This window comes from Lepidochelys kempii, chromosome 4 (assembly GCF_965140265.1).
Source record: "Lepidochelys kempii isolate rLepKem1 chromosome 4, rLepKem1.hap2, whole genome shotgun sequence".
Classification (NCBI taxonomy): domain Eukaryota; kingdom Metazoa; phylum Chordata; order Testudines; family Cheloniidae; genus Lepidochelys; species Lepidochelys kempii.
The window spans coordinates 49,599,240-49,614,564 of record NC_133259.1 but is presented as its reverse complement, the minus strand read 5'-3'; the positions used below and the strand labels follow the sequence as shown (position 1 = coordinate 49,614,564).

The window sequence follows — 15,325 nt, the reverse complement described above, 5'->3', positions numbered from 1 at the left end:
TTCAAGTTTTTTTTTTTTTACAACATTTCTGACACAGCCTTACTTCTCTTGTATCTAACAGACATTTATTTTCCTAAACTGCATTTTTTCATTCTTCTTATTCAGAACCTTTAATTTTTCAGGCTGAATTCTTATTGGATAGACAAAAAATAATAAAATTTGACCACATTTACTGTTTTAATTTGTTATTCACGCTTTACATCTTGCTCTAAACTGATAAAATTGTTGCTTTCCACATGGGAAAAAGGATTTTGTTCAGCAGAAATATACACTTTGATTGTAGAGGGTTTTTATGTACTAGGATTTCCAGTCAGATTATTAGTTGCCTCTGGGTGAGGAAAAGTGTGTTAATTTGAATGGCTGCTCCTGTTAATCCAAGTAATCTTGGTCTCTAAAGAGTTTAGCATAAAGCCCATACATACTTGCTTCATTCTGTTCATGCTTCAGTTGCGTGGTTAGTTATGTTATATTCTGTCTGTGCCTTCAAACAAACAAAACCATTTGGAAAATTAAAATAATAACTATTGATTGAGAAAAGACACACAGAACTGGATTTGAAATGGATTACGGTTTACCTAAAAGGAACAACTCAGCTCTCTAATTGCAAAACTATGAAAACTGTCACATAGAAGTTCTTCCACAGCTCCAGGAAGTCCCAGGCTGACATAGAGGAACAAGTTATAGGAGGAACAAAAATTCATGATCAGCTAGTATTAAAACTATTTGACTGGTGCTAAATAATATTCCAACTAATTTGAAGAAGCTGTAGGAGGCTGGAATAAATAGAACCCCCAAGACTATCTTCTTGGCTATTTTATTAGTGTCAGAATAATACACATGAAAGTTCTTAAAGGGGCATTTTCAGTATATGAGGAATTTTTCCTTATTTGGGCTGGAGCCAGACCACCTGATCCCAGGACAAAAACTCATCCAATTGAGCTAATTTTCAGGAATACACTGATACTACTTTCCCAGCTCTTGATTTGCTAAAGACCACCATATTTTGTTACTTAGTAACATGTTACTATTATAGGTTGGTGGACATACCGAAATTATTTGCTAGGGCATACAAAAAGAAAGTAGATCCTGAAATAAGAGATTTGCATATTACCATCCCAGAACATGAATGTGTGAACATTTAGGAATATATGCATACTTCTGTGGTTTCAAATGAAGTTAACTAAACAGTTAAATAGACCCAAGACCCACATGAGTGGTACCATGGGCTTCGGGGGGATACTAACATGCTTAGTTATGCATATGCTTAAATATTTTGCTGTATTGAGGCCTAACTTACTACACCACACCCAGCCCCTATATTTTAAAATTACTGTCAGTGAATATTGTGTGCTACGGTGATATCAAGTCTTCAGATCTCCATATTTGTTTCAAAGATGACAAAGCTTATTGCTATGTGAAGTAGCCTTACTTATTCCTTGCAATTTCTGCTATTTCATGAACTCCAGTTTTCCACTGGAAAACAATGGAGTATTTATTGCTGACTTCTATTCAAATTCCATATGTCAAACTAATAGCATTTTGAATAGATTTTATTTTAAATTGCTATTTTAACTGGCAGAGGAACAGAAAACTATTCAATTCATAGACCATAGAGACACAGTTGCCATGAGATGTTCCATTTCAAAACCTATTGAGGTTGTCACAATTATGATGGTTCACCCCCTGAATCCTTTCATTGTGAACTGTTGTAATTAATAAGGGTTTTGAAATTCTTTACTGAAGTATAAGGAGTTGAGAGGGATGGGTTCTGAATACTGCTCTTTGAGAAGCAAGTAGTCTTTATCTGAGATATAGCAACAGATATCTTCATGTAACTGATTGCTTAGGCACCTAAAGCATAAAACTTGTGTCTTCCGTTACATGGGCTCAGGAAAATAAAGCAGTTAAATATTGATGTGGGGGAATTTCCTTCATTGATAATAGTGGACCCTGTGTTTAAGTACTATATAATTTATTTACATGCTTCACTTGATTTCATGTGCTCAATTTCTTAATTAGGTCTCTGTTAGACAATGAAACTTTTTTCCTCCTGCACACACAATTGGTCTCAGTGCTACCATAGCTCAAATAATGACATATATTTTGCATTTATTTATTTGTTTGTTTATTTATTTATATATTTTTGTGAGAGGCTAATTTGTTCCCTAAAGTGTCATGAAGGAAGTTTCAACATTTATATAAAATTAATTCTTAAATTGTAGCGACACCAATGTGAATATATAATGCCACATCTCTGAATGTGTAACACTCCCACCTCCACCCCTGCCACATTGGGCCACATTCTGCCACCTTTACTCACCTGGAATAATATGTAGCTGTGGTGCTACTGAACATCAGTAAGGATGGCAAAATCTAGCCCAGTAAAGGGTAGGTTTAGATTAGAGTTCATGGTCCTGTTTTAGCTCAACTTGATTGCCAGACATTGGGGATTAACCCTAAGGTTCAATTTAGCATAAGCTACAAACAGTTGTGAAACAGTTAAATTAACATTTTAAAAGGTGTTAGTTAACTGACATTCAATTAACTGCAGTTAAAACAGCACCACAAACTTTAGCGTTGACATATCCTCAGAGGAATTGTAGGTTAAGTCAGAAGACACCACTTTAACATTATCTGCTGTACCTAGAAGGAGAAAACTTTCTGTGCATGCTGATATATACCAGGAATGATTTTCGAGACCCCCTACAATGGTTTAGCTGAATTGACTAACAAGTTTAGATGTGGAGCCAAGCATCCACCCAATCCCCACCCAACTTCTACAGAGGTGGAGTTAGTCAGGTCACCAGGAAGCCATATAATATGATGGTGTATAGGAACGCAGACCTGTGCTTTCAGGAAGTGCCTGATGAAGGAGGATAGCATATGTGGAGGAAGGAATAACGTAAATGTTGCAATACCTTGGATCTCTCCTTTTTATGCTTGAACATCGAACACATGCAGTGGCATAAGGGTAGATTTTACTCGCTTGTGCAGGCACATAGCCCAAGTCATGTTCTAGCCCTTTGAAATTAAATGTAAACATCTACATTAATTCAAAGTTGATTGTGCAGTCAAGTAGTCAAAGAACAGGAAATGCACAAGTTATATTTGTTCAGGTGTCCTCTTATCTATATTCAGTGATAAGTGACTACTTTAGATTCTGAAATGATTTATAGCAGAAGCAAAGGGGATTGACAGTCTGTTAAATCAACTTTGTGTTAGGAATTAGGATACTTGTAATTTTCCTCTGAAACCAATTTAATTATTTCTTAAAGCTAATGGATGAAATAGAAAGGGATATTGCAGGTTATTAATAAACTATGGAGGCTGACAATTGTGGAGGTTGCTTAAAGAGTCCCTGACCTACTACCCTTTGAAGGCAATGTGAGATTTGGGTCAGGGCCGAAGTATATAACTGCATTATGACATCTTAAATTTACTTTTATGCTTACTAAATGCCACCCCATATGTACATTTTTTTAAACTAATCCCAGTGGTGCATCCAAAAGAAACATCTCTCTGAACAATTCAATCTTACCAACCCCAATAGCAGCTTATAAAGTGTTCAAGCAAACTAGGTGCTTTGCTAAATCTGTACATATTTTAATCAGCTCTTCAAACAAAGAAACAAATGAAACAAAACCCAAACGGAGTAGGATCAGTAACAAAATCAATCCTAGAAGAGACTGAATATTTTACTGAAGAAAATGTACTATAACTAAGTCTGAGACACCTGTCATATGGTATGTTTTCATTTATTTAAAACAACTAGAAAAATCCATTCCACCAAATGGAATGCTCTGGTGCTTTATCACGATTACTCTTGGATAGTTACACTTCCAGGTATCTTGGGTTTCAAATTAAATGTCAAAAATCATTTTGCTTTGAAAACACGATGTCTGTGACAGCCCATTTCAGAAAGCAAATAGCTCTATATGCCATGCTTTCCGTGGCTAGTCTTGAAAAAGAGCCAAGAATGGTAATACCTCACTACTGTATTTCACAGTCTGGCAAAAATCAAGCCAACTGAAATAAAAATGCATTCCTAGATTTATTATAATACTTGCCTCATATATATATATATATATATATATATATATATATATATATGAGGCAAGTGTTATTAGAAATCTAGGAATATATATATATATATATATGAGAGAGCACTTTGTTAATTTGGTTTGGAAATGTAAAAATAAAAATGCAGAGATCTCTGAATAATTACTAGAATACCTTGAATTTCAGAACAAATCTACTTGTCAGCAGGGTGCTGACAAGATTAATGGATTTTTAAGGCCAAAAGGGAGTACTATGATCATCTAGTCCAGGGGTAGGCAACCTATGGCACATGTGCCAAAGGCCGCACGCAAGCTGATTTTCAGTGGCACTCACGCTGCCCGGGTCCTGGCCACCAGTCTGGGGGGCTCTGCATTTTAATTTAATTTTAAATGAAGCTTCTTAAACATTTTTAAAACCTTATTTACTTTATATACAACAATAGTTTAGTTATATATTAAAGAATTGTACACAGAGACCTTCTAAAAATGTTAAAATGTATTACTGGCAGGCAAAACTTTAAATTAGAGTGAATAAATGAAGACTCGGCACACCACTTCTGAAAGGTTGCCGACCCCTGATCTAATCTAACCTCCTACATAACACAGCCCTTGGAATCCCTAGTGCACACCTCCATGGCAATGAAGGATCAGAGGATCCCAACAATGGCAGATCCTGTGAAATACCACTACCCCACTGTTGTACGCTGACCCTAACTCACCCTTTAGTTTTGGTATAGGGTTTTCCTTATTTTTATACTGAGGGCCAGAAGTGTAAATCAAGTTTTTATATGAGATCTGCAGGAGAAGAGACCTTTTCAGAAGCCAGTCACAGTGTGGCTTTCCTCCTGCAAACTATAGCAAGCCCATGAGGTAGGGGAGGAGACTTCCATGTGGAAAACTTCATAAAGTTAAAGTTTTTAGATCTACACTTTTTGGACTCAGCAGCAGATATAGGGGAATGCAATAGGGAAGGCGGAAATCTCCCCCAACTATTCTAGAAAAAGTGCACCGCCATTAGCATTATTATTTCCAGTCTGAATTTTTCTAGTTTCAAGTTCCAGCCGTTGGATCTTGAAAAGCCTGTATCTGTTAGACTAAATAGCCCTTCTGTATCAGGTATCTTCTCCCTACTTAGGTACTTAGAGCATGATCAAGTCCCTATTCATCTCTTCAATAAACTAAATAAATTAAGCTGCTTTAGTCTTTCTCACTGTAAATTATGTTTTCCAGACCTTCAATAATTCTTGAACCTTTTTTTTTTCTGAATCTCCTTTAATTTTTCAACATCCATTTAAAAGTGTGGATATCAGAACTGGTCACAGGACTCCAGTAGCAGCTTCTGAGTCATATCAATAATCCCCTATATACATATATATCCAAAGATTGGATTAGTCCTTTTAACCACAGCCTCACAATGGGAGCTCATGTGAATAAGGCTTGGAATAGGGAGAATTGAAGCTCAATGTGCAGCGGGAGTCAAACATTAGCTTTTAATGAAGCCCAGTCATGCTTCCATTCAAGGACTTTTTCTGTTAACTTCTATAAGAACAGGATCTAGTCCCAAAAGCTTTACTAAACAAAAGTCATTTTCTAGCCTTGATCGTCATGCAACGTTCCTGTTGATGACAGTGGGACGTCTGTGCTGGATCAAGGGTAGTATGTGACCCTAGGTAACTTGTGCTAGTCCACGAGCCCTAATTTTTTTTAAAAATGATTTGGATCTCTCAAGAGTAAGTTTAACTGCTTTGCTTTAAATAATGATGTGTGTAGTGTTATCATGACATTGATCACATCTTGCTATGCTGCCAGACATTTTGTTCAACGTGACAAGCTGGAAAGTAACCAATATGGCCAAAATCTAACAACCTTGATATATGTCAGAAAGCACTGTATTTATGCCCCAGATGCTTTCTACCTGCCTACCTGAATGCATCCGATGAAGTGAACTGTAGCTCACGAAAGCTTATGCTCAAATAAATTTGTTGGTCTCCAAGGTGCCACAAGTACTCCTTTTCTACCTACCTAGTATAATTCGAGGTTGCGCACACTAGAGGGACAACAAAATCTGTCTATAGATATGGGCACTGGGAATGGAATTCATGACCTCCTATTTAAAACAAACAAAACAGGAGTCTATTGCTTTTGGCAAAGGAGAATCTTCATTAGGTAAAGGAGAATTAGGAACAGTAGTGTTTATAGTGTATCTTCTTTTTAGGCTACTAGAGGCTGAGACTATTATATTGAGGGCCTTCTCCAGCAATTAATTGGAATTTTGCCTGAGAAATACTAGAGGATGGTGCCCAAAACACTCAGATTTATTTCAAAGTAGTATTTTTAATTCAGGAGTTTAACATGGCATGTACATTTACAGTAACTTCTGCAGTACTTCAAATGCTGTTATAGGAGGGAGATAATCCAACTAACACTCTCACGTTACTTTTAATATAACTTCACTAGTGTCCAGATCCTGAGGTCCTTATTCAGTTTTTACTCCATCCTTTTCTGGACAATCTGATTGAAGTTGCTGAGGTCCATGGGAGTTTTTCTCTGTAATAAGTAAGTCTGAGTTAAAATGGAAAAATGTATGTTTGTTGTGAATTATTGGACTCAGCTCTAATATTCAAATACTAGTTTCCCTGATCTATGTCAAATTACTTTTCTTTGCTCTTTTAGCTTGGATAGTTCAGGGTCCTAAGGACACCAATGGGTGATTGTCATCATACAAGACTCGAGCTGTCAGGAAGCCAAAGAAATATTATCTGTTAAGGAGCTGGAGTGTTGGGTTTGTGTTTTTTCTTACTTATTGGACATTTTTATGTCTAAATTAAATAGCCCAAATACATGTCTTTCCAATCTGTCAGGCCATTTTTATAGACATAAAAACGTTTAATATATCTTGGATGACTACTAGATTTTGTATCTTGGTGGAAAGATGACTTTGCATACTAGCCTCTGGCAGAAAATGATTTCACATGAAGAAGGCAAGGAAATAGAGGTTATAAAAATCCATGGAGACATGGACGGAATTGTGCACTGATAACCATTTGACATTGGGAGTTCATGCTGTCAAACTTTGAAATTTCAAGGGCTCAGAGGTTTCCTAAAAAACGATAAGGCCCACTCCAGGGTTAGTGATCGAGAAAGTGAGTAATGGTGGTCTCTGTGGCTTGTTGGATTGGAGACCAGCAGTGGGAGGATAGAATTACTCATAACAAAGGTGACAGATTGCCTTGTAAACTCACAATGATACTACTTCACACAGGGCAGAGCGTGAATGCTCACTGTTCTGTCATTAGTGAGAGAAGAGAAAGAGGAGTGGGAAGAACAGAAGCAAGGGGAATTTCTCTGTGGCACAGCAGGAAAATTCTCTGGAGCATGGAGACAGTGTTTGCAAGAATGCATTGGGGGCAATCAAACAGTAAACAGAAACAGCAGCAGGTATAGGAAAACATGGGCATTTTATATGCAGAAACCACTGGTTTTCAGACCCTATGAGGATAAAAAATAAAGTGAAAATATTTTTACCTGGTGCTGTTTCAGTTTCAAGATCCAATGATAATCCCACTGAAAAATGCATTAGAGTATGTGACACCTTTTCTTCCATGGCTCACTTGGGCAACAGTTTCCAGGCATTGGCTCAGACAGTTTTACCAGTCAAGATTACAACATGAGCTGATCATTCAGTGAAAAATCACAACACTGAAACTTCTGCAGTTTTTAGCATGGGAATTTTGCCACTGACTTGAGTGGGGCCAGAATTTCACCTTGAATATTTATGGCCAGTATAGAGTCAACTGCTCAGAAAACTGAGAAAGATAGTGATAGGTATGTTAGTGACTGAAGAGTCAGACCTAAATCAAAATTGATTGCACTGCAACTTTACTTGCTGAACATTTATCCTTAGTTTTTCTTGGGGTAATCATTGTGATGAACTTTTCCGTTAGAGTTGTGCTTTTTATTTTTTATTTTGGAGGGGGCCGAGGAGGGTATTGGTTGCCTAAGATACCCTTTTCCAGAGAACAGTCAGAAAATGTGGGTATGTCGACTGGAGGTGGGTGGAGTGGGAAGGTTGAACCTAAAGTTTTTCAAAGGATAGGAAACTTATACTTACTAGGTCTACACCAAGGAACAAATGGACACCCATTCCTACTTTTGATTGTAATGGACATGTTGATGCATCAGATTAGGGGAGAGGCTCTATAGGGAAGTCTTTTCTGATGATAACACTGATGATGTTATATTGGGATGTGTAGATAAATACAAATTGGAAAGGGACCTAGAATTACAGAGGGTTGCATTTGAGGAAACTGGATTACAAATCAGCCAACAAAATATGGAAGACATGCGATACTTCATTAAGAGGGATGAGAAGCCAGCAAAACTGGATGGTATAGAGTTAGTCTATGTAACAATTTAAATACCTCCATTTTTGTGTTGAGCCAGGATGGGAATGTGGATGTGAGTAGCAGAAGCTGCATGAAGAGCACTTGGTGCAAATGGAGGGAGATGACAGGAATTTTCTGTGATAGGAATATGCCAAGTAAACTAAGAGCAATTAGGCCAGCAATGACATAAGCATCATAATGTTGGCCAACAAGGAAGAAAAATGAATAAATGCTACACACTGCCAAAATGAGAATACTCAGGCGGATGCTGAGTAAGATGAGAGCTGATCTGTTACACAATGAAATGGTATGAGCCATAATGCAGGTAGCCCCTTTCATGGAAAAGTACAGAGTATCAACTGAGATGACTGGGTCATGTGAGATGATGATGATATGTTGGCAATTGAATACAAGAACCTATAGTCACAGGACAAACCATGAGGAAGATCTAGAAAAAAGTGGTTCAAGATGTTGAAGAGTACATGAAGAAGGTTGGTATCAGATTAGTAGATACACTTGTCATGGACACTTGGAGATGAAGAACAAGAGCCACTGATCCCAACTGATGGGACAAGGTAGAGAAGGAGAAAGAAACTTATGTCCGTTGCTGTGAAGTAGTTTCATTACATAACTCAGAAATGTTTTGTGAGGTTCATTTTATGGATCCTATTACCTAAATGGCTCTCTACAGTATATCAATAAAGGAAATTTGAGTTTTTGCAAAGGTATTTTGTGTAGTCTCTTTTTATGCTGCTGACACTCAGCAGGACTGCCTCCTGCTCTGAGGAAAGGATTTAAACTTACAAGTCAGAAGAATTCAGATGCATTTGCTTCATTCTCTATCCTATTATACCCTGGGTTTCTCTAGTATTTCCCCACAGAATTTTTCAGAATTATCAATTTTACAGAATTGATTGGGTATGATTAGGCAGATAGGTTGTTGCATTCAGAACTTGGTATCAATTAAGCCAAGGAAAATCCAAATAAACTTTGCAAACATTGATGGTTTCATTCAGTTTTTATTCCTTCCTCACTCAGGCAAACTCCAAGAGAAGTAAATAATTTTTCCTAAGTAAAGATTGAATAAAAACTAAGTAAATGCTTCAGGATTTGGCACAGAGCAAGGAAATTACTATTGGATAAATGATCAGCCGAGCTCTTAAAGAGAAAACAAATATTAATATTTCCATTTATTAAAAAGTTAACACATGTAATTCAAAGTGAATGGAAACATCAATCTCTGATCCATTACTGCTCACAGGAAAAAAGAGGATGGTTATTTTTTAATACTGCACGCTTCAATAGTGCTTTCCACCCAAGGATTTCAAAGCACTTTTAAAAAATGAACTCATTAATTATCACAGCACCCAGGTCTGAGAGGTATTACTATCTCTGTTTTACTGATTGGGAATTGATGCACAGAGGAGTTAAAAGCCAACTTTTCAAGAGCAGAGTGTGCATGATTTGTGTGAGGATAAACCTTTATTTTCCAGCATATTGCTGGTTATTTGTACATATAAAATAATGTGCATATTATTTTTATTCTAGATCACAGAGTGCATAAATGCCATGGACGGGATTATAGTCATTTGGGTTCCCTCATATAATCATTGGACAGTAGTGGTTCCTATAGACTTGGTAAAAAATTTTGAACAAAAAGTGACTGCCTTTAGAGCTATGGCTAATTCCCTGCTCCCCACCCTTCCCGCGGTGATGGGTGTTTTTATTGGTGCATATCTGAATATTTGGCAAGAAAAATGAGATCTATTTTTTTCCTAGCTTTGCTTCTGAAGTCTGAAAATGCTCTACTGATAACATATGGAGAGTGGATGTGGGAACAACAGATAGGAGGTGCTTAGAATCCTTTGCCTTATCCATTGCACTTACTTCTGCTACTCCTGTTGGGACCTCAATCAGATTCATTGCTTTGTACATCTGGGTAAGCCACCTGTTCATGACAGCAAGGGACCTGAATTGAAATGATACATATTTTATATGTTAAATTAAAGAACACAGGAAAACACACACAGAACAGGGCAGACTACACACTCTCTGCTTTGCACCAAAACAGATGTGTGGTGCGTGCTCATTAGAAGAGGAGGACTTAACCATACTGATGGTTTCTAATTTTAAGAGCATCAGGGCTAAGGCTTAAAAACAAAGCCTGGTTATTGATTTCAGTTAAAAATGTTGTATTGGTTTGTAAAACAGAGGCAAGGGCACTAATAATAACGAGACACAGGAATGGGTGAATACATGTACTACATAAATGTATATATTTGTAGTTACTGTACAATACACAAATTACAAAAAATATTCAGTGACTTCTTGTTTACTTTTATTATTCACTGGCCACCAGATGCTAAGAAAAGCTCCATCTTGTTATATTTGGAAGCCTTAGTCCCCTGAAATTTATACATCCCAACAATGAAATGTATAAAAGAAGGAGACTATACATTAACAAACTAGGGAGATACAACCTAGATGGAGTTACTATAAGGTGGGTGTATAACTGGTTGGAAACCATTCCCAAAGAGTAGTTATCAGTGGTTGATTCAAGCTGGAAGGGCATATTGAGTGGGTTTCTGCATGGATCAGTTCTGGGTCCTGTTTTTCATAAATGATTTAGATAATAGTATCGAGAGTGCACTTATAAAGTTTCAGAGTAGCAGCCGTGTTAGTCTGTATCCGCAAAAAGAAAAGGAGTACTTGTGGCACCTTAGAGACTAACAAATTTATTTGAGCATAAGCTTTCGTGAGCTACTGCTCACTTCATCGGATGCATGCAGTGGGAAATATAGTGGGGAGATTTTATATACTGTTCCTCACACGTTCTTGTCAACTGCTGGAAATGGCCCACCTTGATTATCATCCAACAAAGAAAATAACAGAACACCACTAGCCATCACCTTCAGCCCCCAACTAAAACCTCTCCAACGCATCATCAAGGATCTACAACCTATCCTGAAGGACGGACCCATCACTCTTACAGATATTGGGAGACAGGCCAGTCCTTGCTTACAGACAGCCCCCCAACCTGAAGCAAATACTCACCAGCAACCACACACCACATAACAAAAACACCAACCCAGGAACCTATCTTGCAACAAAGCTCGTTGCCAACTGTGTCCACATATCTATTCAGGGGACACCATCATAGGGCCTAATCACATCAGCCACACTGTCAGAGGCTCGTTCACCTGGGCATCTACCAATGTGATATGTGCCATCATGTGCCAGTAATGTCCCACTGCCATCTACATTGGTCAAAATGGACAGAATAAATGGACACAAATCAGACATCAAGAATTATACCATTCAAAAACCAGTCGGAGAATACTTCGATCTCTTTGGTCACTCGATTACAGACCTAAAAGTGGCAATTCTTCAACAAAAAAACTTCAAAAACAGACTCCAAGGAGAGACTGCTCAATTGGAATTAATTTGCAAACTGGATACAGTTAACTTAGGCTTGAATAAAGACTGGGAGTGGATGTGTCATTACACAAAGTAAAACTATTTCCACATGTTTATTTCCCCCCCCCACTGTTCCTCACCCATTCTTGCCAACTGCTGGAAATGGCCCACCTTGATTATCACTACAAAGGTGCCCCCCCCCCGCTGGTAATAGCTCACCTTACCTGATCACTCTTCTTACAGTGTATGGTAACACTGATTGTTTCATGTTCTCTGTGTATATAAAATCTCTCTACTGTATTTTCCACTGCATGCATCCGATGAAGTGAGCTGTAGCTCACGAAAGTTTATGCTCAAATAAATTTGTTAGTCTCTAAGGTGCCACAAGTACTCCTTTTCTTCTTATAAAGTATGTGGATGATACCAGGCTGGGAGGGGTTGCAAGTGCTTTGGAGGGTAGGATTAAAATTCAAAATGATCTGGAGAAACTGGAGAAATGGTCAAAAGTAAATAGGATGACAAATGCAATAGGGACAAATGCAAAGTACTCCACTCAGGAAGGAACAATCAGTTGCACACATACAAAATGGGAAATGACTGTCTAGGAAGGAGTACTGCAGAAAGGGATCTGGGAGTCAGAGTGGATCACAAGCTAAATATGAGTCAACAGTGTAACGTTGTTGCAACAAAAGTGAACATCCTTCTGGGATGTATTAGCAGGAGTGTTGTAAGCAAGACACAAGAAGTAATTCTTCCGCTATCCTCCACATTCATTAGGTTCAACTGGAGTATTGTGTCCAGTTCTGGGTGCCACATTTCAGGAAAGATGTGGACAAAGTGGAGAAAGTCCAGAGAAAAACCACAACAATGATTAAAGGTCCAGAAAACATGACCTATGGGGGAAGAATGAAAAAATTGCATTTGTTTAGTCTGCAGAAGAGAAGGCTGTGGCTAGACATAATAGTTTTCAAGTACATAAAAGGTTGTTACAAGGAGGAGGAGGAAATTATTCTCCTTAACCTCTGAGGACAGGACAAGAAGCAAGGGGCTTAAATTGTAGCAAGGGCAGTTTAGGTTGGACATTTGGAAAAATGTCCTAACTGACAGGGTGGTTAAGCACTGGAATAAATTGCCCAGGGAGGTTGTGGAATCTCCATCATTGGAGATTTTTAAGAGCAGGTTAGACAAACACCTGTCATGGATGATCTCGATAATATTTAGTCCAGCCATGAGTGCAGGGGACTGGACTAGATGACCTCTCGAGGTCCTTTCCAGTCCTATGATTCTATGATTAATTATAAACAGTTCATCAAGTTTAGTGAAATAATTTTAGCAGCTCTTATTATATTTATCCATTTCTAATGGTCCTTTCAATTTGTTTCTCTAATGTAATTGTTTAGAATTTTAATAGACATTCATTGTTGACTAGTTGTGATTTAGATTTTGATGAACATGTACTGTAACTTTACCGGGAACTTTAATATTTTAACTCTGTTAAATTTTAATGGCCTTGTAACATCAAAGCTGAAGGACTCTCAGCTATCACAAAATTTCAAGGCAATTTTTTCCTCCTTTCTCTTTAATCCATTGTCTAGCAAATGAAACACACAATTTAGGCTATAAACTCCTGTAAGCAATCCATAACCAGTACTCCTACTGAAGTCAATCGGAGTTCCATGCACAAACCATTGCAGGATCTCACCTTTTATTTAAAATATCATTAATTGTCAAAGTAACAAACAGGAAACTTTATTTCTTATCTGCCCTCATGTAACATGGGCACGCCCAGTACTAGGTTATTATGTATATAGCCCAATAGCTTATCACCAAACATGAGGGGATTAAGGCTGGAAACGTGCAGCAGTGCCATGCATGAGTAATGCTATGGATGTAATTTTAAAAATCACTTAAAGTGAGATCATATTAGTCATTTGGGTTCAGTGCAGTTCTTCAGGATATTGCTCATAGACTGAGAACTTTTTATGGTTCACTCACCTGTAATAATGAGTTTGGGTGACATAAAACAAGCTGATGCAATGCAACTGGTTATACAATTCACAAAACTTGTGAAGCACTGATTCTCTTCCCTCCCTCTATTGTGAACAGAATCTGTTATATTTCAAAGTCTTTGCCTCTGAAATTCCACGTCTGAGAGATGTGAGAGATCCAGATTTTTTCCTTATCAGAGCTGGACAGGTGTCTTTCTTTCTTTCTTTCTTTCTTTCTTTCTTTCTTTCTTTCTTTCTTTCTTTCTTTCTTTCTTTCTTTGGTGGGAAAGAGAGAATGATAGGTCTGAAATCTGTCAGAACTGTACATTTGACAGTTATTCACACATCCTTCCTCTTTAGTTGAAGTACTACAATTTTAGCAAACAGTTTTCCCTCAGGCAAATCTTTGCAGTTGAAATTTCCCAACCTGACTGAGGACTTTACTTGAAATGAAACTTATGACTATATTTATGCTTACATTTCAGGTTTAATTTCTCAACTGTTTTATTTCAAATCTAAGAATCAATATCAGGACTTCAGCTTTCTTGCTTTAAGTTTCAGGGACTTACCTGCAAACCTTTACCTCTGTGAGTCATCTTTAATATTGATTTGAATGGGTCTATTCACACAATGAAACATAATTCAAATGGGGAAGTGTTTGCGGGGTGATGTCCTGGGGCATTACCCAGAAGTATCAGTTGTGGCTAAAATTGCAATTATTTTGCTCTGGTCCTGCAAATTTTAAGAGCAGTAATTGAAAATTTTTTTTACATCCACTGGAGAGTCAAAGCTTGAGACTTAAGCATGAGACCCCAAGCTGTGCTATTGCCTTGAACATTGACACAGGGTTACATTTAAAACCATGGTTAGGTCCCATATGCATGACAAAACAGACCCTTGTTATAACTTGTCAGGGTTCCCCTCCTCTAGGGTACAGATGTGGGGACCCACATGAAAAACCCCCTAAGCTTATTTTTACCAGCTTAGGTTAAAAACTTTTCCAAGACACAAATTTTGCCTTGTCTTTGAACAGTATGCTGCCACCACCAAGTGATTGAGACAAAGAACAGGGAAAATATCCCCTCAAGCCCTTACACCCCCTTTCCTGGGGAGGCTTGAGAATAAACAAGATGAGCACAAACCAGCCTTGGATTTTTAAGATCCAAAAAACCTAATCAGATTCTTTAAAAAAACAGAACTTTATTAGAACAACAAAAAAAGATAAGAGAACAACTCTGTAAGAGCAGAATGGAAGATAATCTTACAGGCAGTCAGATTCAAAACATAGAGAATCCCTTTAGGCAAAACCTTAAGTTACAAAAAGACACAAAAATAGGAATACACATTTCCTCCAGCACAGCGAATTTCACAAACCAAAACAAAGAAAATCGAACACTATTTTCTAGCTAGATTACTTATTAACTTTACAGGAGTTGGAGGGCTTGCATCCTTGATCTGTTCCTGGCAAAGGTGTTAC

General features: G+C 37.7%; 1 long non-coding RNA gene across 1 annotated transcript; it reads right to left on the bottom strand.

The window, feature by feature from the left end:
• Positions 1-6,517: 6,517 nt before the first annotated feature.
• On the bottom strand, positions 6,518-14,053 carry LOC140909961 (uncharacterized). The gene is made up of 3 exons (XR_012158390.1): positions 13,856-14,053; positions 10,331-10,412; positions 6,518-6,605 (listed from the first exon to the last, which is right to left on the bottom strand). It is a non-coding gene; the product is annotated as an uncharacterized lncRNA (long non-coding RNA).
• Positions 14,054-15,325: the final 1,272 nt, after the last annotated feature.